General features: G+C 44.0%; 1 protein-coding gene across 1 annotated transcript in view; it reads left to right on the plus strand.

The window, feature by feature from the left end:
* Nucleotides 1–25,521, plus strand: part of OVCH2 (ovochymase 2) — an 881,024-nt gene that overhangs the window by 270,951 nt on the left and 584,552 nt on the right. The gene's annotated exons all lie outside the window — the stretch shown is intronic.

The following is a 25,521-nucleotide window of genomic DNA, read 5'->3' on the forward strand; positions in this document are numbered from 1 at the left end:
GCGGTTCTCCCTCTATGAGCCTGCCAGTCGGCTCGCAGCTCTTCATCCACGATCCAGCCCACCGGCTCGTAAGTCTCTGAGAACAGATGCAATGGAGGCAACGATCATGCAGGTCGGACACCCAACACTGCTCCGACATCCCCCAGCAGGAGCTCCTTGCCCGCCATCCCCCCTCACTCCGATCCCCACAAACAAATGTGACAGTCACGTTAGGGAATCTGGAATGTAAAAAATTGGGTAATGTTGTTTAATTATTAATAAGAAGATGCTTGTGAGGTTGGACAAATAAGAATCTTAGCCATGTATGGATTTACATATAAAATATTTTATTAATACAAAACAACAACAACTAAAACTATGTACAGCCATGTCGTGTCATCGCTGGACCATTTGTGAATCACAGCCTGCAAGACAAAAAGAAAGATAAGATGGTGCGTCATGCGTCCAGCAAAGGAGAAAAAGAAAGAGAGAAAGAGTGAGAGAGAGAAAGAGAGAAAGAGTGAGATACAAGGAATAGAGAAAGAGAGAAACAGTGTGAGAGAGCGGAAGTGAGAGAGAAAAAGAGTGAGAGAGAGGAAGAGGGAAAGAGTGAGAGAGAGAAAGAGTAAGATACAAGGAAAAGAGAGAGAGAGAGAGAGAAACAGTGTGAGAGAGAGAAAGAGAGAGAGAAAAAGAGTGAGAGAGGAAGAGAGAGAAAGAAAGAATGAGAGAGAGGAAGAGACAGAGAAAGAGAGAAAGTGTGAGAGGGAGCGTTGACACTGGAGAAAATCTTTGCAGCTCACCTTTCTGCCACCGGTGTGTCTCCAACCACATACCGGGACATAGTGCACCCTCAAGTTTAGTCATCTAAAAGATAGTATAGACTTAGTAATTGCAGAGTACATACAACTGCACACGCGTAATTCTCTGTTTCGCCGCTGCGCACTCAGGCTGCTGCACCCCATCCACTCCCACTGGTCTGAGGTGTCTGTGTGCTCTTATGCGCCCAGGCTGCTGCACACTATCCACTCCCGCTGCCCAGAGGTAACTGCCCCCTGCTGCGTAAAGAAGCCTCTCTGCTCACCTTCCGCCACCGGCGTGTGGGGAAGAGGGTCCACCACATGCCGAAGCAACCTTCTCAGGCATTGCGTACTTGCGGTAAAGCAGAGCGCACAATTCTAAGTGGGTGTTGATTGTCAGGATGGCCACGCATCATCGCAGGTTCCACACGAGTTCAGCTGTGGTGGCACTGAGTGGCGGGAGTTCCGTGTTGGCGGGGGGCCATAATTTGTGAATCACAGCCTGTTAGATAAAAAGCAAGATAAGATTGTGCGTCATGCGTCCATCAAAGGAGATAGAAAGAGAGATAGAGAGAGAAAGAAAGATTGAGAGGAAGACAGAGAGAAAAAGAAAGAAAGAGTGAGAGGAAGTCAGAGAGAAAGAGAGAAACAGTGAGAGTGAGAGGAAGAGAGAGAGAAAAAGAAAGAAAGAGTGAGAGGGAGACAAAGAGAAAGAGGGAGAGAGAGAGAGAGAGAGAGAAAGAGAGAAACAGTGTGAGAGGAAGAGAGAGAGAAAGAGTGTGAAGGAGAGAAAGGAAGAGATGAAGAGGGACAGTGAGTGCCCATACTGTGGACAAAACCCTCACAGCTCACCTTTACGCCACTGCTGTGTCTCCAACCACGTGCCGGGACCTAGTGGAGCCCTCAAGCTCCCACATCTGAAACATAGTACAGAATTAGTAGGCTATTTGGTTTTAGGTTTAAACCTATGATAACTGATAAAACCCCACCGAAAGGAAAATAGCCATCACTGGTGTAATTATATAAACACTGAAAAAACACCTTTGCAACCACAAACTAAGTGCCATTCAAAGAAAGGAAAAGATGAGTGAAAGAGTCATTTTTGTTTCGTCCTTAAGGGGACAGTACAATGTAACTTTGTTATGCAAGGTAATATCAAGAGAGACTGGGCTAACATTATTCTGCTTGAGGTTTGTTGTTTAGGGATGTCACTGAAATATTGTCTCTTCTTCCTTCTGCTTTTTTTAGGTTTGTGGTCTTTGGTCTAAAGATGCAGTGTTTAGATGCATTTGTAGGTCTTATTTAGCTATTTTATAAACTGTAGAGAATTGGGAAATATCAAAATCATATTTGAAATTTTGGCTACATTTGACTTCACTGATAGGTGAAATGGCTGGATTAATTAGAATCTTTCCTAATATGTAGCATCACATTTACCCACAGACAGAGAATGGGTGAAGTCCTTTGATACATCTGTCCCCCTATCTAGTGAGTCAGTATTGATTGTAAGTGAATTGCCAAACAGCCCAGTTTTCAAACATTCAATGCAAGATGTAGTGACAGGTATGTGTGAAACGAATGTTGTCACCAAGCATCTGAGATAGTGGTGAAAACATGACACCAGGCATTTGGTAAACATGGAACAGTGTCACTTGGAATGCTGCTGAAAAAAGTTCCTACCAAGTTCAATTAAGATTGGAGTGATATTGTTTGTATTTGCAGTAATTCAGCTACGTATATGAACAAGTTGTATGATGGCCTGTCAAAATCGATACCTGAGCTGAAGTGCTTCCCTGTAAGATATCCTTGTCACTTGCTAGAGTGTATGCTGAAAGCATCTTTACAATCTTCAGAGTTAATGAAGAATGCTATTGACTTAGTAGTCTATTCTGATGCAGTAAAAATTTACTTTGTCCTCATATATACCCTGTGCACACACTACCTATACACATGCACTATCTGTGCAGAAAGCAAGCAATAATACAAATTAAATTACAATTTCATAAACACCGGAAAAACACTGTTTCTGTTGTTTTTAATGGCGCAAAAATGTGTAACCACGGATAACCACTGTTTTTTTAAGGTATTGAAAAAACTGAAAAAACCCCACCAGAATTTACCAAAAATAGAAACTGAAAACAGGAAAGCCTAAGAATTAGTAATGGCAGAGTATATACGACTGCGCACGCCTAAATCGCTGTTCTGCATTTGTGCATCCAGGCTGCTGCACATCATCCACTCCTGCCGCCCAGAGGTGTCAGCCCGCCCCTGCACACCCAGGCCTCACTGCTCACATTTTCGCAGACAGGGCACCCTGCATATCATGCAGCCCCGCTCCGCAGGACACCAGGTCTCACATTTGGTGCTGCGTCTTGATTTTGCCATGGCAGTGGACATACCAGTGCACCCATCATCTTCGCAGGTTGCTAACCTGCTCAGCCCTTGCCACTAACTCAGTGACCAGCGAGGCGACGCCACGTGGCAGTAGGCCTGCGCTGTCTGATGGCTCAGGCCTACACTGCGGTCCAGCAGGGCACACAAACTCTGAGCTGTCCAGACCGCCAGGACAGGCCATCACCGCAGGCTGCACACCCGCTCAGCAGTTATGGTACCCGTACCTCAGTGGACCAAAAGTCACCGTCCGGTGCCGGTGTGCCTGTGCCAGCCACCGTGCATCTGGTGCGAGCAACTCTGAAATGGCGTCGAGCACGTGCGCCTGGTCTTTTTTTATTGGGAGGGTCACGTGTCCTGTGACGCATGTGCTGGATGGGTGTGGTGTGGGTGTATACTAGCTGTGAGGGAGTGGCTGTGGCGTACTGACAACTAGGGTGTGACCAGCAGATCACTGCAATGAAAATCTGGGCCATGTAGCGTTGTTGTCCTTCCCTGTAAGCGTAAGTAGAGTGGGCTGGCCTGGTGTATGCCAGTCCTGCGTGAGGCTGTGAAGAATGACTCCGGAGCTATGGGCACGGCTCCATCGTGGGCTGTATGAGGAATCAAATGATGCATCACTGTTGCCATATTGGGATGGATCACTCACATTTGGGCTATATTTTTCCCGGTTGTGCGGGAAAATTTTGGTTTGTGCTAGTTGCCAGATTATAAATATATATACAGCGCTCCAGCAAAGTAGTATTTTAAAGCCCTTTATTAGACAAATATTCACTTGGTAGCCTGCTGCAACATCAATTCCAATGCATTCACCGCCTGCTTGACGATGTCCCTGCCCCTACTTCCTTAAAGTAGCAATATTGGGCTACTCTGGGCTACTATTTGGTTGGCTTTGGGCTAGAGAATGCTTACAAAATCTGGCAACACTGGCCTATGCGGGTGTTCTTGTTGAAGTGCTGCCGTCACCCGGGTCGCAAGCATGAAGGTGTCACTCTGTGAGCCAAGTCCCACAACATGGCCAACATGGATGGTACGGGAAATCACTGACCCTACATTCATCCATAGTTCCACACAAGAAAGATGGTGGACAGGACACATCTGTGTGGATGTGAATGTTTATTGGACATTCAGTGGAGTATTGCAGCTGTAGCAATACAGGGCCATGCAAAGCCCAAATTTCAGTTTTTGGGACATGGAGGGCAGCCAATTAGAGACAAGTTCATTGTCAGAGTTAGGCTGCGCCAACATATGTACTTTTACAATCACTCCGCCAATCCCCACACACTTATAAATTCACTATACACTCTCCTTGCAGAACTCTAATCATCCAGTCTCTACGTACGTACATGTACAATGACCGAGACAAAGTTACATAACCAAAGTTTTGTCCCACTGTCAAAGGTAAGTTGGTTGCATACGCTGTCTAGAGCACAATGTAATGTGGTAGGGCCCAGCATGTTGCATACATAATGAACACACGGACACAGATAGTGGAACTGGGTACGGGCACGTGCGCTCGACTCCTCTTTATTACCAGGGTCACATGTCCAGTGACGTCTGTGCTGGATGCGTGTGGGGTGAGTGTAAGCCAGCCCTTCGGGAATGCTTGGTGCTGGCAACAAGTACAACAGTAATCATTGGATCAGACACAGAGATTCAATCATAAAGGGTAAATGATTTGTGCTGCACTAAGGTAGGGGCACCAGATGTGAAATAATACACAAAAGATTCTATCGTGAAGGGTCCATGACTTGTGGTTCACTGAGGTAGGGACACCAGATGTGAAATTATACACAAAATATTGCATCATAAAGGGTCCATGAGTTGTGCTGCATTGAGATAGGGGCATTAGAAGCATTTAGCGTGTGCGCAGCCAGTGATGATGCGTGGTCTGGGCGGGCCGCACTGGGAGCAATGTCTCTTGCCGACTGGACTGCGTCATCTGCAATTGCGACTCAATCTGAATTGTGAGCCCTGCAGTCCGCAATGGAGATGGAAGGCAGTAGTCAGCACAGACATCGAGGAATGCTTTTTGGCACTTACTCTTGACAATATCCGAGGATATAGAGTACAATTCTGTCTGCAATTAATAAATCATGTCTCAATGTAAATTGTGAGCTCTGCTGACTGCAGTGTAGGTAACAAAAGATGAAATATGTATGGAATACATTGTCGAAATGTGAAGGTTTCGGGGACGTGATAGTTAGTTGCCTACTGGACTCTGAAATTAATTAATCAAGACTGAATTCGAACTGTGAGCTCTGCTGGCCGCAGTGTAGACTGCCATTCAGTGTTCCTTTGAACTTGCAAGATAAATTTGGTCATTGTACAGAAGCTATAATTGATATCAAAAAAGTTCTTGAAACAAGGATACTAAAAGGATATTGTGTAGGTTTCAGGGACGTTGTAGTTAGTTGCCTACTGGACTCTGTAATTAATTAATCAAGACTCAATTTTAATTGTAAGCCGTGCTGACCGCAGTGTAGGCCAGAGGCAGTGGTCAGCAAGGGCCCACAGCCATGTGGCGTTGAGTTGAGCTGCACAGTTAGTGGTATCAGAAGCATTCAGCGTGTGCGGAGCCTGCGGTGATGCGTGGTCCGGGCAGGCCGCACTAGTAGCAATGTCTTTTGTCTAATGAATTCTGCCTCAGTAAGGCCACGTGGTAGTGACTTGTGGTGCAGTGAGTTAGTGGCACCTGAAGCACTCAGCATGTGTGCACCCTGCGATGTGTGGTCCAGGCGGGCCGCACTGGTAGCAATGTCTTTTGTCTAATGAATTCTGCCTCAGTAAGGCCACGTGGCAGTGACTTGTGGTGCACTGAGGTAGTGGCACCAGAAGCACTCAGCGTGTGCGCACCCTGCGATGATGCGTGGTCCTTGCGGGCCGCACTGGTAGCAATGTCTTGTGTCTAATGATTTCTGCCTTAATAAGGCCACGTGGCATTGACTTGTGGTGCACTGAGTTAGTGGTACCTCTGGCGTTCAGCGTGTATGCAGCATGCGATGATGCGTGGTCCGTACAGGCCATACTGGGAGCAATGTGTCTTGCCTGCAAGGAGTGTGTGTGGGTGGGTGGGAGGTTTTTGACTTTGTGCATAGATGTGTGAGTTCTTTATTCACTGGGTGTATGGGTTCAAGACTGCATGTGGAAACAGCTGTATGGGTGGGTGAGTGTGTGTATGGGTGTGTTGGTGAGTGAATGTCTCAGTGCTACATGTCCAAGTAACTACATATGTAAAACGAAGTTCATGAGAGAGTTGAAGTATATAAATGACTATACGTGACAGTCAGTGATTGTGAGAGTGCTGTATGGATGAGAGTGTGCTTGTATCAGTGATTGTATAAGTGAGTATGTATATGTTAGTATCACTATGAATAAGTGAGGTTGTGTATGTATAACTGTACAGCTGAGTAAATAGAAGTGTGATTGATTCTTTGCATGAATGACTAGATGTGTGAGTAACTCTGGATGAGTGGCAGTGTGTGAGTGTTTGTATAGGTGTATGAGTGCCTATAATAGTGTTGTATTGATGAGTAACTGCATGTATGAGTGACTGTATGGGTGAATGCGTGGATGTGTGTGTTTTGCATTAGTATGCCCCTCCAAACCACCCTACGTCCCAATTATTGAGTAATTAGTTCCCATGCTCCCACCACATCCTATATATTGTGTGCAGATATCTCGACCATCATGGTTGAGATCTCAACACAGAAAAGACAGGAGAGATAGAGGCAGTGGTCTCCGGCCTTAGGTTTACGGATTGCATTTGTGCAGTACCTTGCCTTACTGTAGTACTACTTAACAAACTAAAAGATTTAATTTGTGAATGGGGCCCAAAATGTTTGTTACTGCGTATTTGTTTGTCACTTGTCAGACAGAGCATGTTTTTTAGCCTGTTTTTCTATGTATGCGAGAGAGAAACTGTTACTGTTTAGGTGTGTGTGCATGCCTGAGAGTGGAGGGAGTGTATGGTTGTTTATGTGTATGAGTGCATCAGAGCATGTGAGGTAGAGTGCATGACTGTGTGAGAGAAAACGAAAGAAAGGGCAGTATTTGCATTTATTTATTTACTACATTGGGTGTTTTACAAAGCGTAGCCATCACTCTATGGGAGTCTCTTGGCTCTAAGATTGATTAAGAAGAGGAAGAGCCAGAGGAGTGGATTCAAGAGAGAAAAATCCAGTTTTTGAAGCATTCCTAAACTTTGGCAGTTGAGGCTGGGAATGGATCACCAGCAGGACCGAGTTCCATATATGAGCATCTTATCCCCTTAATGCTCTTCCATCCAATTTGATATAATTGCATTGTGGGACTACAAACATGGCCTTGTTGCAAAATCTTACATTCCTAGTGGGATCACATTTCTTGAATGTCTCCACTTAAAAGCTGTTTGTGCAAATTTTGTACCTCAAGATGCTTTAAAAATTATTAATTTTGTCTATCTTATTTTATTTTACCGCTATTAACACAAAGGAAAAGGTGACATTCACAAGCAACTACACAGTCCACCTGAGGTCAGGGCTCTAATCTATCTCTAGACAGTTGCCTGGGTCCTACTCCCTCCTTGCTACTAGTGATTTACTATAGGCAATATCCAGGGTAAGCCCCACATGTAGTCCGAGTCTCAAGAGTCCAAGCTATTTTAAAATCAACAGTGTTTCAGTGCCACAGCACAATTTAGCAAGCAAGTTCCCTCAGTCTCACCTGCACCTGCACCTGCAGGATCCAAGCGAACTGAATTCCTGAGCTTGCCCCTTCCTCTGGCGCTAGAGTGGCAGCAGCTGATTCAGGTGAGTTCACTGCATACTGCCCAAGTATGCTGCAGTCAGCAGTTGTGGAGTTCCTCACATGTTGTCACACCACCGCAGCGAATGCAGGTTTTTTGTGGCTCCCCTGTACAGGGTAGGTCTCTGGTCTGTCCCACAGTTGAGGGGACCGGGCTGCAAAGATCCTGGTGTGAACGTCCTGGTGCAGGTTTGTAGGGGTCTCCACGTGACCTCATTTCTCTGGCGGTGACTCCAACTAGGTACACGTCTTGCTGGTTCCAGTGATCCCGCATATCATATGGGATCACCGCAGCTTCACTGTACACTGGGCTCTGGCTCAATCGGCACAGTGAAGTCTTCGGTGGTGTCCCCTCCTGGCATACAGAGTTATGGCTTACCACTGCACAAGACTTTCAGCCCTCACAGAATGGCAACAATGGTGCCTCCTGGCATATGATGTCACCGGCTCCTCACTACGCACGGATTCTGCCCTGGTGGATGCAGAGATGCACACGGCTAACTTCATGGCAGCCCTCTTCTGGCACATGAGGTTGCTGATTTCGTCCTGTACATGGGTAATGTATCGATCGGTGCAGCAGCTGTCTCCTCACACCTCTCAATGGGAGTCCACTCGACAGGGCTTCCCACTGGACCTCACTCCTACCGTTGCTCTCTTCTTCCCCACAGGGCACATTGGTCTTGGCAAGCAAGAAGACAATGGGGCTCCAAGAAAAGTGGTCTTGGATTCCCTAGGTGATGTTTCTTCACCAAACTGGGATACTAGCAAATCTGTATAATATCTGTTATTGAGCGCCAAGATGCCCATGAGTGAACGTGCGCTTCACAGATACACGTTATATTATCTTGGCCGCCAGTCATGGTCACAGGTCGAAGTCTTGGAGAGCTTCCCCTCCTCACACAGCCTGTCTGGCGGGTTTTGGAGTCTCAAGCTGCCCTTATAGACAATTTTCAGACACCAAATGCGATTTAGAGTATGAGTCTTTGAAGTTTATTTTGGGGGTCTGCTGCCTTTTGAAGTGCTCACTCCTCTTCCCTCTTCTTCTTCTTGAAAGCAGTCTGTCACAGCAGGAGCGACTCAAAATCTGACAGCCCCACAACAAAGGACATGAAAATGACTAGACTTCACACCTGGATGTCACCCACAGCAAAATGTGTATGAAAAGGTTACTCCAGGGTCTCAGCCTTATTCATTATGATTTCATTATCAGCCCAATCTCCTTCCTGAGATTTGTCTAGGCCCCTTCCTTCTGAACAATCTCTGAACCAGAGAGCACGCTTTGAAGTGTACAGGGAAAAAACGTACCCCCTATCCAATGTATCCCAACCAGCTTTCAGGAATGCAGCAGTACACTAATCTGTCTGGGGGAATTCCTCCACCTCCTCTCCATGTTTTATCATGCGTGCCTCGGTCTCCCAAAATGGAACCCATAGTCTGCTATATATTGTACCTTTCACAGCCACACATACACTCAGTACATGCATTTAACATACACTCAGTACACAGCATCGTATCATTCATGTACTGTACCACTCACAGGCACACATACACCCAGCATGTGCATTTTACATGCATATTATGCACAATATTACATTATCCCTCTATTGTACCCTTCCCAGGCACACAAACACACAGTGAAGATACACCACTCATGTACTGGGAAGCACTCCACAGCAACCCGATTTGTGGCAAGGGGTGAGTTAAGCACATAATAGCAGAACATTCAATGAGTGAGCCTGTAGGCCTCACTCTAGTGACACAGGTTAAAAAGTGGCTGTTCACTCCAACTCATCACTACAAGGTGTGTTGCCAGCTACTCGCTGATGTTGCTTAATTCATGAAGGATACATTCATTGCTAATAGGGTATTTGCCCCCAACAACCAACACACGGGTTGTAGCGCACATCAATTGCCCTTGGTGACTCCATTCAGTAGGTTCAATTTCTAACAGTCAGAAATTACTATTAACACTAAAAGAATTACCCCATTAGTGGCTGATTACTCATCCAGGTTGCAAGCCCAACCAAGTGAGTACATTGTATCTATCACAATTTAGGTGTCAATGACACTCTTATACATCCTGGAGAGTTATCTGGTAACTCAAGCCCATTCCATTGTTTGTCTTCTGGGACAATTCACTAAATACCTTGATCTATCATACCTGTAGGTTCCTCCTTCCAGTCACGGCCTTGTGTGACTACCTTTTAATCAGGTTATATTCCTGCTAATACTCCAGCCCACTAAAAAAAAGAATTTCTTTCCTTCATTAACCATAATTTCATTGGTTCCTCATTGGTGCCTCACATAGGTGTGCGTTGTCTCATTGTCCTGAAGAGAACTCAGCATTTCAAAAGAGTTTGTAACGCCGTTGACATCAAAGCACACTAATTATCGCTGGCTTAAAAGAATTTGTCATTTTCATTGTTCGCATATGTGTGCCTCCTGTTTACTTCTATGTGGTTTTACACTTTGGAAAAATGTGCACATTTGTTGATTTGTCTGCTTATTGCACCTTGTATCTAACATTAGTACAATTTCTGTGTGGCCTACAAATTACTACTCTATACATGTAGGTACTATACTTTTCGGGTTTAATTAAAAGCCCTCATAAAGCTAGAGCATATTAGTTTACATTAACTGTATGCTTAGAATACACTTATTTGCCTTTCTACAAAGTTTGTATGGCATAAGGGCTGCTCCTGTCATATATAATGTATAGAAAAGGAGACCACAGCTCTCTACATATGTTAAATAACTGAATAATCCGCCTCTGATGGCCAGGAGGCCCTTGAAGGGTGGTGCTGGTGGCTTAAGTCTTCCATTCGAAAGAGAACAAGCTGCCCAAGAACAAGGGGGTTTCTGAACAGTGCTGTTTCCAGGAGTCTAACTTTCATAAAGTGCCTGTAGCGGCAGGCCATGGCATGATTACATGGTCCTGAGGGTTGCCAAGAAACTGAGGCATACAAGAAGGGCTTCACAGAGGACTTGTGGCTCTCATAGTGAGAAATTTAATGTAGCTGGACTTTTATTTATATTTCTGGTGAGAGCCTGTTTTTAATGGTAACATTAATTTTGTCAGGTCTAACCATATTTGTTATTTGTCTCTCGGCGAGGGAGTCATTGTTAATGTTTAAATTTGTTATGTCTACCTAAAAACATCATTTTAGACAGCGAATGTCTTTGTGCAAGTGTTTAAATGTCTGTGATCTAAAACTAGACGATATGTATTGTCAGGTTTCATGACAGGAAACAAAGGATTGTTCATTGGTGAGGTACATGTTTCAATGACCCCTTGATATTCAAGTTGATCTAAGATCTCCCTGACCTGTTTTTCATCTTCTTGCTTTATTGGATATTGTCTCTGTGCATTTGGTGAAACTTTTAACGGGATCTCGTGTTGGGTTGAATTCTCATCCCACCCGGCATGATTTTTGTACAATGCTGGAGCTAGGGCAACCGCCCCCTCCCGTGCATATGTGTGTTTAAGGTGAATGGGAACGAGGTCAGAGAAGGCTGGGAAAATTACAGTTTTTCCCCTAGGGCACTCCATAACGAATACTGGTGGCCAATCTCGTTCAGCTAATAGGATGTCATAACCAGATGACAGATTCTCCCAAAAGAGACCTTTAATTATCCTTGGCTTGCCCCCCGCTATCTGAAGTGTTATTTCATGTAACTTATGTGGGACGCTCACCCTTGTATCTGGTGTTTCCACCGTGATGTGATCATTAAGGTCTGCTGTCACCAGAAATTCCATCAGCTATTGTTACTTCTGCCACACTGTCTAGCATTGTTTGAGCCCATTCCTTGTTCAGAAGTTGTGTCCTCGGAATTCTGGGCATGTTTTTATTCTTTTTAAACTGAGGTTTTGATTTTGAATTTTCTTCTTTTTTGGAATCACAGTCCTGAGCGTGCTGCTTGTCTCTCGTCTTTGTACACTCATCTTTGTGTTCTGACCGTCCTTCGCTCTCGGAATTTTTCAATGAACCCACTAAGGAACGAGAGGAACGTGTATCATTATACTGATACCTGTCAGGTTTCCTAATATTATCCCTATTCCTGAGATTATACCTCTCTTCAGAGGGCTCCTGTAGAGGGGATCTGCCTCTGGATTGAGATCTGTTTCCTTTAAGAATTTTTCTTTTTTTTTTATTCTCCCACTTCTTTTTAGAAGAAGCGGGTGTCTGCTTAGAAGTGTCCTTTTCAGAACTGTCCATCAGTTGTGGATTTCCCACCTAAACTGTCTCTGCTTAATTCTGCATATGCAGTTTCAATTATTTTGGGTAGTTCGTGCTGTTGTTCTAATGGACTAAACTCCCTTAGGCATTGGCAGATTGCCACTGAAGCTTGTTCCCCTTTGATATTAGCTAGTATTATGGCTGATACCTGTTTGTAGTTACCTAGTAACTTCATCCCTAAGTTTAGGGGAGGCTCTGCTCCGTACTCGTTTTGTATTTGTCCTAATACATCTGGTACTTGTGGTGTTATCCCCATGGGCAAGCAGATTGTTAGTATTCTGTGTTTTTCAAAAGGAGTAGTATTAGGGAATACTGCCTCGAGCTGAGTTATTTTCTGAGCTACCCAGAATGACATTTGTTCACGTTTTGTGGGCATTTTGCCCATTACCGCGTGGAATGTTTGTGGTGTGATTTTAGTTGCTGTACCCTGAGATTGAGTTCCATTTGTTGCAACTGTTGCTGGTTGGACTGCAAAAGTCCTCATGACGAATTGTGTCAGGTTTCTGTAGATTTTAATGAAATCCTTGTGTTGTATGAGTAAGTCTGCCTGTGGCATTGTGTCAATGTCAGGATGTGGTGTGCAGGCCGCTAATATCGGCCATGTTGCCCCATCTCCTCCAAGCGGGCCTAATCTTGCTCTACTTATGTGGGGTAGGGTGCCTTTAAACCAATATAAGTGTTCTTGGTACGTGTCACAGCAATGAACCCCTGCATGAATCCATGTATATATATATATATATATATTCACTGAAAAAACCATAGGTTTCACACATGTTATAGTTAGCGGAAATTTTACTGATAAAAAACCAATGAAATTCCCCCGTTATAGTTACTGCAGGCAACTATAACTCACGCGACCGCAATCTTCTGCTGATGCTAATACTGTATTTAGACACTTATTTGCCCATGTCTTCTTCCATACATTTTTAGCTATACATATATTACAAATATTTTTTTTTCATAAAGACACATATGTCATCAGCAGAAGATTGCGGTCGTGTGAGTTATAGTTGCCTGCAGTAACTATAACGGGGGAATTTCATTGGTTTTTTATCAGTAAAATTTCCGCTAACTATAACATGTGTGAAACCTATGGTTTTTTCAGTGAATTTGCAAGGTTTTTTAAATGCTAATTCCTAACTATAACGTGTGTGAAACCTATGGTTTTTTCAGTGAATTTGTACGGTTTTTTAAATGCTAAGTTACTTTACGCCATTCGTGGCGTGCGCGCCCACTTAACGCAGTTCGTTCCGTGCGCGCACGGTGCGCTTCGCGCACCGGGCACCCACTTTACGCAGTTAGTGCCGTGCACGCACGGTGGGCACGCGGTGCGCTACGCGCACCGCGTGCCCACGTTACGCTAGATGGGCCATGTACGCACGATGCGCTTCGCGCACCGTGCGCACATGGAGGACATATGATGCACTTCGTTTTGAAAGGTAATATTTAAATTTTTCGTATATTTTATAAGCCATGCACAAATGGTGCCCTTCGGGCACCATTTGCACACGGGGTGGAGAGAGTGTGGATAATTTTTTTTGTAATTATTTTTTGGTTAAATATTTTAGTTTATCTCAGCTGTACTAAGCCATGCACAATTGGTGGACTTCGGGCACCAATTGCACACGGGGTGGAGAAAGTGTGGATAATTTTTTTTTTTATATAATTTTTTACCGTACGCGTACGGTAAGCGTAATCGGCGAAATTAACGAAAAAATAAAAATTCCGTTTTTGGCCTTGGGGGGTCTTTTGGAACTCCATCATCATGGCTATGTGTGTGGGATTTGTCTAGACAGCCACTTTAGATGTTTTTAGACTGTATATATTAAAAATCACTCTCAGTGCGAGAGAGAAAATGGCGGCCGCCGCTTCCTGGTTTCGGCCGATTCGAATGTTTACTAAGATCTAAGAGCCAATCAGAATTGCGCTCGCGCACGCCACCGTACGCGTACGGTAAGCGTACCGTAAGCGCACCGTAAGCTGGCTCAGATATATATATTGATTTAAAGGCTATTTTCTCAGAATCTACTGAACAGATTTACACCAAACCTACAAAAGGCACTTCCTTGACCTGAGGACTACCTCTCTGCCAAATTTCTAGTAATTCTGTTCAGCCGTTCGGGCTGTAGCCCTGTCTAAAGGTCCTATGGAAAAATGCATGGGAAAAACGCGTTTTGGGACCCCCCTTTTATCTCAGCCCCCGCTTGACGAATCCCCCCGAGACTTTCAGGGAAGGAGCAGAGCGTAGCGCCCCACCTATTTTGAAAAATTCGCGAGGATTCGTCGACCGGCGCCAAAGTTATTCAAAATAGAAGGTTGCGGATTTCCTATGGAAACGTGGTCCTAACTATAACTACCTACTGGCGACCGCCAGTAGGTAATATATATATATATATATATATATATATATATATATATATATATATATATATATATATTCACTGAAAAAACCATAGGTTTCAGGCACGTTATAGTTAGGAATTAGCATTTAAAAAACCTTAGAAATTCACTGAAAAAACCATAGGTTTCAGGGGCGCGTTATAGTTAGCTGGACTTTTCACTCGTACAAAACCATTGAAATTCCCCCGTTATAGTTAGTTCAGCTAACTATAACTCGCGCGCCCGCAATGCACTGCTGATGACGTCACATATTACATCACTCATGACATGGTCAGTGACATCACTCATGACATCACTGATGACATCCCAAATGACATCACTGATGACATCATCCTTGTGATAGAGTGGCAGACCTCCTCTCCCCCTAATATACCCTTTGATACACACATTCAAAAATAGAAACTAAAATTTTCAAAACAATGGACATAACAATATCAGTTACAACAACCTATTCAGTAATTCTAAGATCCACATACACATCCACTCATTCACCAACAGTCCTATACAGTCACTCATACATGTACTCACTCATCATATGTACTCAAACACCTATACATCCTGTTACACAACGCCACTCATCCATAGAGTTATTCACACACATAGTCACTCATGCTAATAAAGAATCAAACATCCATTTACTTGCATATGCAGTTATACACACACCACCACACTTACTTCTACAGAAACTTACACAAACTTAGTCTTTTAAACAATCACTTATAGAAACACATACTTATTCTTACAGGAACTCTTTCAATCTCTCACTCTCACATATACTCACTTATATACACCAATAGTCACATATACTAGTTTAAAACATATGTAGTTACTCATAAAGACACCAATGAGACAATCATTCACTCACTAACACACCCATGCACACACTCATCCACCCATACAGTCCTGCACACATGCTGTCTTCAACACATACAAACAGTGAGTCACTCATTCATGCACCTATGCACTATGTAATACCCCCACCGAACCATACAGACACTCAGACACTCATACTGATACTCAAAAAAACAACTAATAACCTATATAGACACTCATGTAGCTACTCACCAACCCATGCAGCCGATTATACACAAAGTGAGAGACTGATACAGATATTTACATATTTAAACATTACTCACTAAGCCATGTATTCACTAAGATACACTTAATCAGTCAGTTATAGTGAATTTCAAAGGTTTTTTAAATGCTAATTTCTAACTATGCCTACAGAGATAGGACATGTGAAGAAAGAAGAAAGAACGCACAGAAAGAAAAAAAAGAAATGCAGAAAGAAGCAACAGAAGTCCTCAAAGACGAAGAAAAGTGCAGGAAAAAGGATAATGTGCAGAAAGAACAAACAGAAGAGCAGAAAGAAGCCTTGTTGCAAAATCATCCTGTACCCTCAACTTTTTCAGACGGATACTGGTGGTAACTGAGTCTGACTAACCAGTCCTAGAGCCAGTGCTATGTTAAAAGACACTCAGAATACAGTGAAAACACCTACATACACTAGGGAACACTATATGTTGGGGTCCCCCTGTGATCAGCATGACCTCCTCTGTGAGCCCCTAGTATATAAGAGGGCAGGGGATTAAAACTACCTCTTAAAACGCGCCACAGGTCGTGTTTGCACACGTCACCTCAGGCCCTGTCCCCTCACTTCCCCACTGTGTAAACACTCCCTGTGGCTGTTTTAAGTTGGGAGATTAAGTCCCCTTGAATCCTGAGGGTCCCTAGGGTCCAATTAGACCACTAGGTACCTCCAGTAAGTGTCACAGAGCTGCGTTGCAGAGAGATGTAAAAAGGGGCACGGCCTAGACCACCTCTCTGCAACGCAGCGCAGTGGCGCTTACTGGAAGCACCTGGTGGGCTTGTTGGCCGCCAGGGTCCCTCAGGATTGAAGGGGAATTATTTCCCCAACTTAAAACGTGCCACAGGGCCTGTTTGCACACGTTAACTCAGGCCCCGTCCCCTCCCTTCACCACTGTGTAAACGCCCTGTGGCCGTTTTTAGTTGGGAGATTAAGTTCATTTGAATCCTGAGGGTCCCTAGGGGCAAAATAGCCCACTAGGTATGTCCAGTAAGCGCCATTGCAGAGAGGTGTAAAAAGAGGCACGGCCTGCACCACCTCTCTGCAACGCAGAGCAGTGGCGCTTACTGGAAGCACCTGGTGGGCTAGTTGGCCCCCAGGGTCCCTCAGGTTGAAAGGGAATTATTTCCCCAACTTAAAACGCGCCATAGGGCGTGATTGCACACGTCACCTCAGGCCCCGTCCCCTCCCTTCCCCACTTTGTAAACACGCCCTGTGGCCGTTTTTTAAGTTGGGATCCCCTTGAATCCTGAGGATCCCTAGGGGCAAAATAGCCCACTAGGTACGTCCAGTAAATGCCATTGCAGAGAGGTGTAAAAAGGGGCACGGCCTGCACCACCTCTCTGCAACGCAGAGCAGTGGCGCTTACTGGAAGCACCTGGTGGGCTAGTTGGCCCCCAGGGTCCCTCAGGATTAAAAGGGAATTATTTCCCCAACTTAAAACGCGCCACAGGGCGTGTTTGCACACGTCACCTCAGGCCCTGTCCCCTCCCTTCACCACTGTGTAAACGCACCCTGTGGCCATTCTAAGTTGAGATTTAGTCCCCTTGAATCCTAAGGGTCCCTAGGGTCAAACTAGCCCACTAGGTACCTTCAGGTTGCAAGCCCAACCAAGTGAGTACATTGTATCTATCACAATTTAGGTGTCAATGACACTCTTATACATCCTGGAGAGTTATCTGGTAACTCAAGCCCATTCCATTGTTTGTCTTCTGGGACAATTCACTAAATACCTTGATCTATCATACCTGTAGGTTCCTCCTTCCAGTCACGGCCTTGTGTGACTACCTTTTAATCAGGTTATATTCCTGCTAATACTCCAGCCCACTAAAAAAAAGAATTTCTTTCCTTCATTAACCATAATTTCATTGGTTCCTCATTGGTGCCTCACATAGGTGTGCGTTGTCTCATTGTCCTGAAGAGAACTCAGCATTTCAAAAGAGTTTGTAACGCCGTTGACATCAAAGCACACTAATTATCGCTGGCTTAAAAGAATTTGTCATTTTCATTGTTCGCATATGTGTGCCTCCTGTTTACTTCTATGTGGTTTTACACTTTGGAAAAATGTGCACATTTGTTGATTTGTCTGCTTATTGCACCTTGTATCTAACATTAGTACAATTTCTGTGTGGCCTACAAATTACTACTCTATACATGTAGGTACTATACTTTTCGGGTTTAATTAAAAGCCCTCATAAAGCTAGAGCATATTAGTTTACATTAACTGTATGCTTAGAATACACTTATTTGCCTTTCTACAAAGTTTGTATGGCATAAGGGCTGCTCCTGTCATATATAATGTATAGAAAAGGAGACCACAGCTCTCTACATATGTTAAATAACTGAATAATCCGCCTCTGATGGCCAGGAGGCCCTTGAAGGGTGGTGCTGGTGGCTTAAGTCTTCCATTCGAAAGAGAACAAGCTGCCCAAGAACAAGGGGGTTTCTGAACAGTGCTGTTTCCAGGAGTCTAACTTTCATAAAGTGCCTGTAGCGGCAGGCCATGGCATGATTACATGGTCCTGAGGGTTGCCAAGAAACTGAGGCATACAAGAAGGGCTTCACAGAGGACTTGTGGCTCTCATAGTGAGAAATTTAATGTAGCTGGACTTTTATTTATATTTCTGGTGAGAGCCTGTTTTTAATGGTAACATTAATTTTGTCAGGTCTAACCATATTTGTTATTTGTCTCTCGGCGAGGGAGTCATTGTTAATGTTTAAATTTGTTATGTCTACCTAAAAACATCATTTTAGACAGCGAATGTCTTTGTGCAAGTGTTTAAATGTCTGTGATCTAAAACTAGACGATATGTATTGTCAGGTTTCATGACAGGAAACAAAGGATTGTTCATTGGTGAGGTACATGTTTCAATGACCCCTTGATATTCAAGTTGATCTAAGATCTCCCTGACCTGTTTTTCATCTTCTTGCTTTATTGGATATTGTCTCTGTGCATTTGGTGAAACTTTTAACGGGATCTCGTGTTGGGTTGAATTCTCATCCCACCCGGCATGATTTTTGTACAATGCTGGAGCTAGGGCAACCGCCCCCTCCCGTGCATATGTGTGTTTAAGGTGAATGGGAACGAGGTCAGAGAAGGCTGGGAAAATTACAGTTTTTCCCCTAGGGCACTCCATAACGAATACTGGTGGCCAATCTCGTTCAGCTAATAGGATGTCATAACCAGATGACAGATTCTCCCAAAAGAGACCTTTAATTATCCTTGGCTTGCCCCCCGCTATCTGAAGTGTTATTTCATGTAACTTATGTGGGACGCTCACCCTTGTATCTGGTGTTTCCACCGTGATGTGATCATTAAGGTCTGCTGTCACCAGAAATTCCATCAGCTATTGTTACTTCTGCCACACTGTCTAGCATTGTTTGAGCCCATTCCTTGTTCAGAAGTTGTGTCCTCGGAATTCTGGGCATGTTTTTATTCCTTTTAAACTGAGGTTTTGATTTTGAATTTTCTTCTTTTTTGGAATCACAGTCCTGAGCGTGCTGCTTGTCTCTCGTCTTTGTACACTCATCTTTGTGTTCTGACCGTCCTTCGCTCTCGGAATTTTTCAATGAACCCACTAAGGAACGAGAGGAACGTGTATCATTATACTGATACCTGTCAGGTTTCCTAATATTATCCCTATTCCTGAGATTATACCTCTCTTCAGAGGGCTCCTGTAGAGGGGATCTGCCTCTGGATTGAGATCTGTTTCCTTTAAGAATTTTTCTTTTTTTTTTATTCTCCCACTTCTTTTTAGAAGAAGCGGGTGTCTGCTTAGAAGTGTCCTTTTCAGAACTGTCCATCAGTTGTGGATTTCCCACCTAAACTGTCTCTGCTTAATTCTGCATATGCAGTTTCAATTATTTTGGGTAGTTCGTGCTGTTGTTCTAATGGACTAAACTCCCTTAGGCATTGGCAGATTGCCACTGAAGCTTGTTCCCCTTTGATATTAGCTAGTATTATGGCTGATACCTGTTTGTAGTTACCTAGTAACTTCATCCCTAAGTTTAGGGGAGGCTCTGCTCCGTACTCGTTTTGTATTTGTCCTAATACATCTGGTACTTGTGGTGTTATCCCCATGGGCAAGCAGATTGTTAGTATTCTGTGTTTTTCAAAAGGAGTAGTATTAGGGAATACTGCCTCGAGCTGAGTTATTTTCTGAGCTACCCAGAATGACATTTGTTCACGTTTTGTGGGCATTTTGCCCATTACCGCGTGGAATGTTTGTGGTGTGATTTTAGTTGCTGTACCCTGAGATTGAGTTCCATTTGTTGCAACTGTTGCTGGTTGGACTGCAAAAGTCCTCATGACGAATTGTGTCAGGTTTCTGTAGATTTTAATGAAATCCTTGTGTTGTATGAGTAAGTCTGCCTGTGGCATTGTGTCAATGTCAGGATGTGGTGTGCAGGCCGCTAATATCGGCCATGTTGCCCCATCTCCTCCAAGCGGGCCTAATCTTGCTCTACTTATGTGGGGTAGGGTGCCTTTAAACCAATATAAGTGTTCTTGGTACGTGTCACAGCAATGAACCCCTGCATGAATCCATGTATATATATATATATATATATTCACTGAAAAAACCATAGGTTTCACACATGTTATAGTTAGCGGAAATTTTACTGATAAAAAACCAATGAAATTCCCCCGTTATAGTTACTGCAGGCAACTATAACTCACGCGACCGCAATCTTCTGCTGATGCTAATACTGTATTTAGACACTTATTTGCCCATGTCTTCTTCCATACATTTTTAGCTATACATATATTACAAATATTTTTTTTTCATAAAGACACATATGTCATCAGCAGAAGATTGCGGTCGCGTGAGTTATAGTTGCCTGCAGTAACTATAACGGGGGAATTTCATTGGTTTTTTATCAGTAAAATTTCCGCTAAATATAACATGTGTGAAACCTATGGTTTTTTCAGTGAATTTGCAAGGTTTTTTAAATGCTAATTCCTAACTATAACGTGTGTGAAACCTATGGTTTTTTCAGTGAATTTGTACGGTTTTTTAAATGCTAAGTTACTTTACGCCATTCGTGGCGTGCGCGCCCACTTAACGCAGTTCGTTCCGTGCGCGCACGGTGCGCTTCGCGCACCGGGCACCCACTTTACGCAGTTAGTGCCGTGCACGCACGGTGGGCACGCGGTGCGCTACGCGCACCGCGTGCCCACGTTACGCTAGATGGGCCATGTACGCACGATGCGCTTCGCGCACCGTGCGCACATGGAGGACATATGATGCACTTCGTTTTGAAAGGTAATATTTAAATTTTTCGTATATTTTATAAGCCATGCACAAATGGTGCCCTTCGGGCACCATTTGCACACGGGGTGGAGAGAGTGTGGATAATTTTTTTTGTAATTATTTTTTGGTTAAATATTTTAGTTTATCTCAGCTGTACTAAGCCATGCACAATTGGTGGACTTCGGGCACCAATTGCACACGGGGTGGAGAAAGTGTGGATAATTTTTTTTTTTATATAATTTTTTACCGTACGCGTACGGTAAGCGTAATCGGCGAAATTAACGAAAAAATAAAAATTCCGTTTTTGGCCTTGGGGGGTCTTTTGGAACTCCATCATCATGGCTATGTGTGTGGGATTTGTCTAGACAGCCACTTTAGATGTTTTTAGACTGTATATATTAAAAATCACTCTCAGTGCGAGAGAGAAAATGGCGGCCGCCGCTTCCTGGTTTCGGCCGATTCGAATGTTTACTAAGATCTAAGAGCCAATCAGAATTGCGCTCGCGCACGCTACCGTACGCGTACGGTAAGCGTACCGTAAGCGCACCGTAAGCTGGCTCAGATATATATATTGATTTAAAGGCTATTTTCTCAGAATCTACTGAACAGATTTACACCAAACCTACAAAAGGCACTTCCTTGACCTGAGGACTACCTCTCTGCCAAATTTCTAGTAATTCTGTTCAGCCGTTCGGGCTGTAGCCCTGTCTAAAGGTCCTATGGAAAAATGCATGGGAAAAACGCGTTTTGGGACCCCCCTTTTATCTCAGCCCCCGCTTGACGAATCCCCCCGAGACTTTCAGGGAAGGAGCAGAGCGTAGCGCCCCACCTATTTTGAAAAATTCGCGAGGATTCGTCGACCGGCGCCAAAGTTATTCAAAATAGAAGGTTGCGGATTTCCTATGGAAACGTGGTCCTAACTATAACTACCTACTGGCGACCGCCAGTAGGTAATATATATATATATATATATATATATATATATATATATATATATATATATATATATATATATATATATATATTCACTGAAAAAACCATAGGTTTCAGGCACGTTATAGTTAGGAATTAGCATTTAAAAAACCTTAGAAATTCACTGAAAAAACCATAGGTTTCAGGGGCGCGTTATAGTTAGCTGGACTTTTCACTCGTACAAAACCATTGAAATTCCCCCGTTATAGTTAGTTCAGCTAACTATAACTCGCGCGCCCGCAATGCACTGCTGATGACGTCACATATTACATCACTCATGACATGGTCAGTGACATCACTCATGACATCACTGATGACATCTCAAATGACATCACTGATGACATCACTGATGACATCATCCAGTGAATGTGTGTTTTTCGGAAAATTACATATGTTTTATATATGTATATCTCAAGGTCGATGGAAGAATAAATGGGTATATAAGTGTCTAAAAGGATGATTGGTTTTTGAAAAATTGATTGTATAACTGACTGATTAAGTGTATCTTAGTGAATACATGGCTTAGTGAGTAATGTTTAAATATGTAAATATCTGTATCAGTCTCTCACTTTGTGTATAATCGGCTGCATGGGTTGGTGAGTAGCTACATGAGTGTCTATATAGGTTATTAGTTGTTTTTTTGAGTATCAGTATGAGTGTCTGAGTGTCTGTATGGTTCGGTGGGGGTATTACATAGTGCATAGGTGCATGAATGAGTGACTCACTGTTTGTATGTGTTGAAGACAGCATGTGTGCAGGACTGTATGGGTGGATGAGTGTGTGCATGGGTGTGTTAGTGAGTGAATGATTGTCTCATTGGTGTCTTTATGAGTAACTACATATGTTTTAAACTAGTATATGTGACTATTGGTGTATATAAGTGAGTATATGTGAGAGTGAGAGATTGAAAGAGTTCCTGTAAGAATAAGTATGTGTTTCTATAAGTGATTGTTTAAAAGACTAAGTTTGTGTAAGTTTCTGTAGAAGTAAGTGTGGTGGTGTGTGTATAACTGCATATGCAAGTAAATGGATGTTTGATTCTTTATTAGCATGAGTGACTATGTGTGTGAATAACTCTATGGATGAGTGGCGTTGTGTAACAGGATGTATAGGTGTTTGAGTACATATGATGAGTGAGTACATGTATGAGTGACTGTATAGGACTGTTGGTGAATGAGTGGATGTGTATGTGGATCTTAGAATTACTGAATAGGTTGTTGTAACTGATATTGTTATGTCCATTGTTTTGAAAATTTTAGTTTCTATTTTTGAATGTGTGTATCAAAGGGTATATTAGGGGGAGAGGAGGTCTGCCACTCTATCACAAGGATGATGTCATCAGTGATGTCATTTGGGATGTCATCAGTGATGTCTTGAGTGATGTCACTGACCATGTCATGAGTGATGTAACATGTGACGTCATCAGCAGTGCATTGCGGGCGCGCGAGTTATAGTTAGCTGAACTAACTATAACGGGGGAATTTCAATGGTTTTGTACGAGTGAAAAGTCCAGCTAACTATAACGCCCCTGAAACCTATGGTTTTTTCAGTGAATTTCTAAGGTTTTTTAAATGCTAATTCCTAACTATAACGTGCCTGAAAGCTATGGTTTTTTCAGTGAATTTCAAAGGTTTTTTAAATGCTAATTTCTAACTATGCCTACAGAGATAGGACATGTGAAGAAAGAAGAAAGAACGCACAGAAAGAAAAAAAAGAAATGCAGAAAGAAGCAACAGAAGTCCTCAAAGACGAAGAAAAGTGCAGGAAGAAGGATAATGTGCAGAAAGAACAAACAGAAGAGCAGAAAGAAGCCTTGTTGCAAAATCATCCTGTACCCTCAACTTTTTCAGACGGATACTGGTGGTAACTGAGTCTGACTAACCAGTCCTAGAGCCAGTGCTATGTTAAAAGACACTCAGAATACAGTGAAAACACCTGCATACACTAGGGAACACTATATGTTGGGGTCCCCCTGTGATCAGCATGACCTCCTCTGTGAGCCCCTAGTATATAAGAGGGCAGGGGATTAAAACTACCTCTTAAAACGCGCCACAGGTCGTGTTTGCACACGTCACCTCAGGCCCTGTCCCCTCCCTTCCCCACTGTGTAAACACTCCCTGTGGCTGTTTTAAGTTGGGAGATTAAGTCCCCTTGAATCCTGAGGGTCCCTAGGGTCCAATTAGACCACTAGGTACCTCCAGTAAGTGTCACAGAGCTGCGTTGCAGAGAGATGTAAAAAGGGGCACGGCCTAGACCACCTCTCTGCAACGCAGCGCAGTGGCGCTTACTGGAAGCACCTGGTGGGCTTGTTGGCCGCCAGGGTCCCTCAGGATTGAAGGGGAATTATTTCCCCAACTTAAAACGCGCCACAGGGCCTGTTTGCACACGTTAACTCAGGCCCCGTCCCCTCCCTTCACCACTGTGTAAACGCCCTGTGGCCGTTTTTAGTTGGGAGATTAAGTTCATTTGAATCCTGAGGGTCCCTAGGGGCAAAATAGCCCACTAGGTATGTCCAGTAAGCGCCATTGCAGAGAGGTGTAAAAAGAGGCACGGCCTGCACCACCTCTCTGCAACGCAGAGCAGTGGCGCTTACTGGAAGCACCTGGTGGGCTAGTTGGCCCCCAGGGTCCCTCAGGTTGAAAGGGAATTATTTCCCCAACTTAAAACGCGCCATAGGGCGTGATTGCACACGTCACCTCAGGCCCCGTCCCCTCCCTTCCCCACTTTGGAAACACGCCCTGTGGCCGTTTTTTAAGTTGGGATCCCCTTGAATCCTGAGGATCCCTAGGGGCAAAATAGCCCACTAGGTACGTCCAGTAAATGCCATTGCAGAGAGGTGTAAAAAGGGGCACGGCCTGCACCACCTCTCTGCAACGCAGAGCAGTGGCGCTTACTGGAAGCACCTGGTGGGCTAGTTGGCCCCCAGGGTCCCTCAGGATTAAAAGGGAATTATTTCCCCAACTTAAAACGCGCCACAGGGCGTGTTTGCACACGTCACCTCAGGCCCTGTCCCCTCCCTTCACCACTGTGTAAACGCACCCTGTGGCCATTCTAAGTTGAGATTTAGTCCCCTTGAATCCTAAGGGTCCCTAGGGTCAAACTAGCCCACTAGGTACCTTCAGTAAGCGCCACAGAGCTGCGTTGCATAGAGGTGTAAAAAGGGGCGTGGCCTCAGAACACCTGTCTGCAACGCAGCTCCCTGGCGCATACTGGAGATACCTGTTGGGCTAGTTGGCCCTCAGGGACCCTCAGTATTGAAGGGGAATTAATTCCCCAACTTACAACTGGCTAGGGGGCGCGTTTGCAGAGTGCTGCAAGGAGGGGGCGTGGCCTCCGGCGCGATGCTGGTCTTTTATTTATTTTATTTTTTTTTTTAAGAAGGAGGGCTGTGTGGCCCCCCTTCTTTTTCTAATTTACTGGCCCTGGGGACCCCATCCCCCAGGGCCTGCACCCTAATTTGTTTTGTTGAAAAAAATTAATTTGGCCCTCCCAAGGCCTTAATCGGCCTTTTTTTTTTTTTTTTTAATTCTTTAGGAGGGGGCTGCGTTGCCCCCCTCCTCAGGCCACTTATGGCCCCAGGGACCCCATCCCCCGGGCCGGCCTTTGTTTTTTAATAT

The sequence above is a fragment of the Triturus cristatus genome, chromosome 3_2, assembly GCF_964204655.1.
Source record: "Triturus cristatus chromosome 3_2, aTriCri1.1, whole genome shotgun sequence".
NCBI lineage: Eukaryota > Metazoa > Chordata > Amphibia > Caudata > Salamandridae > Triturus > Triturus cristatus.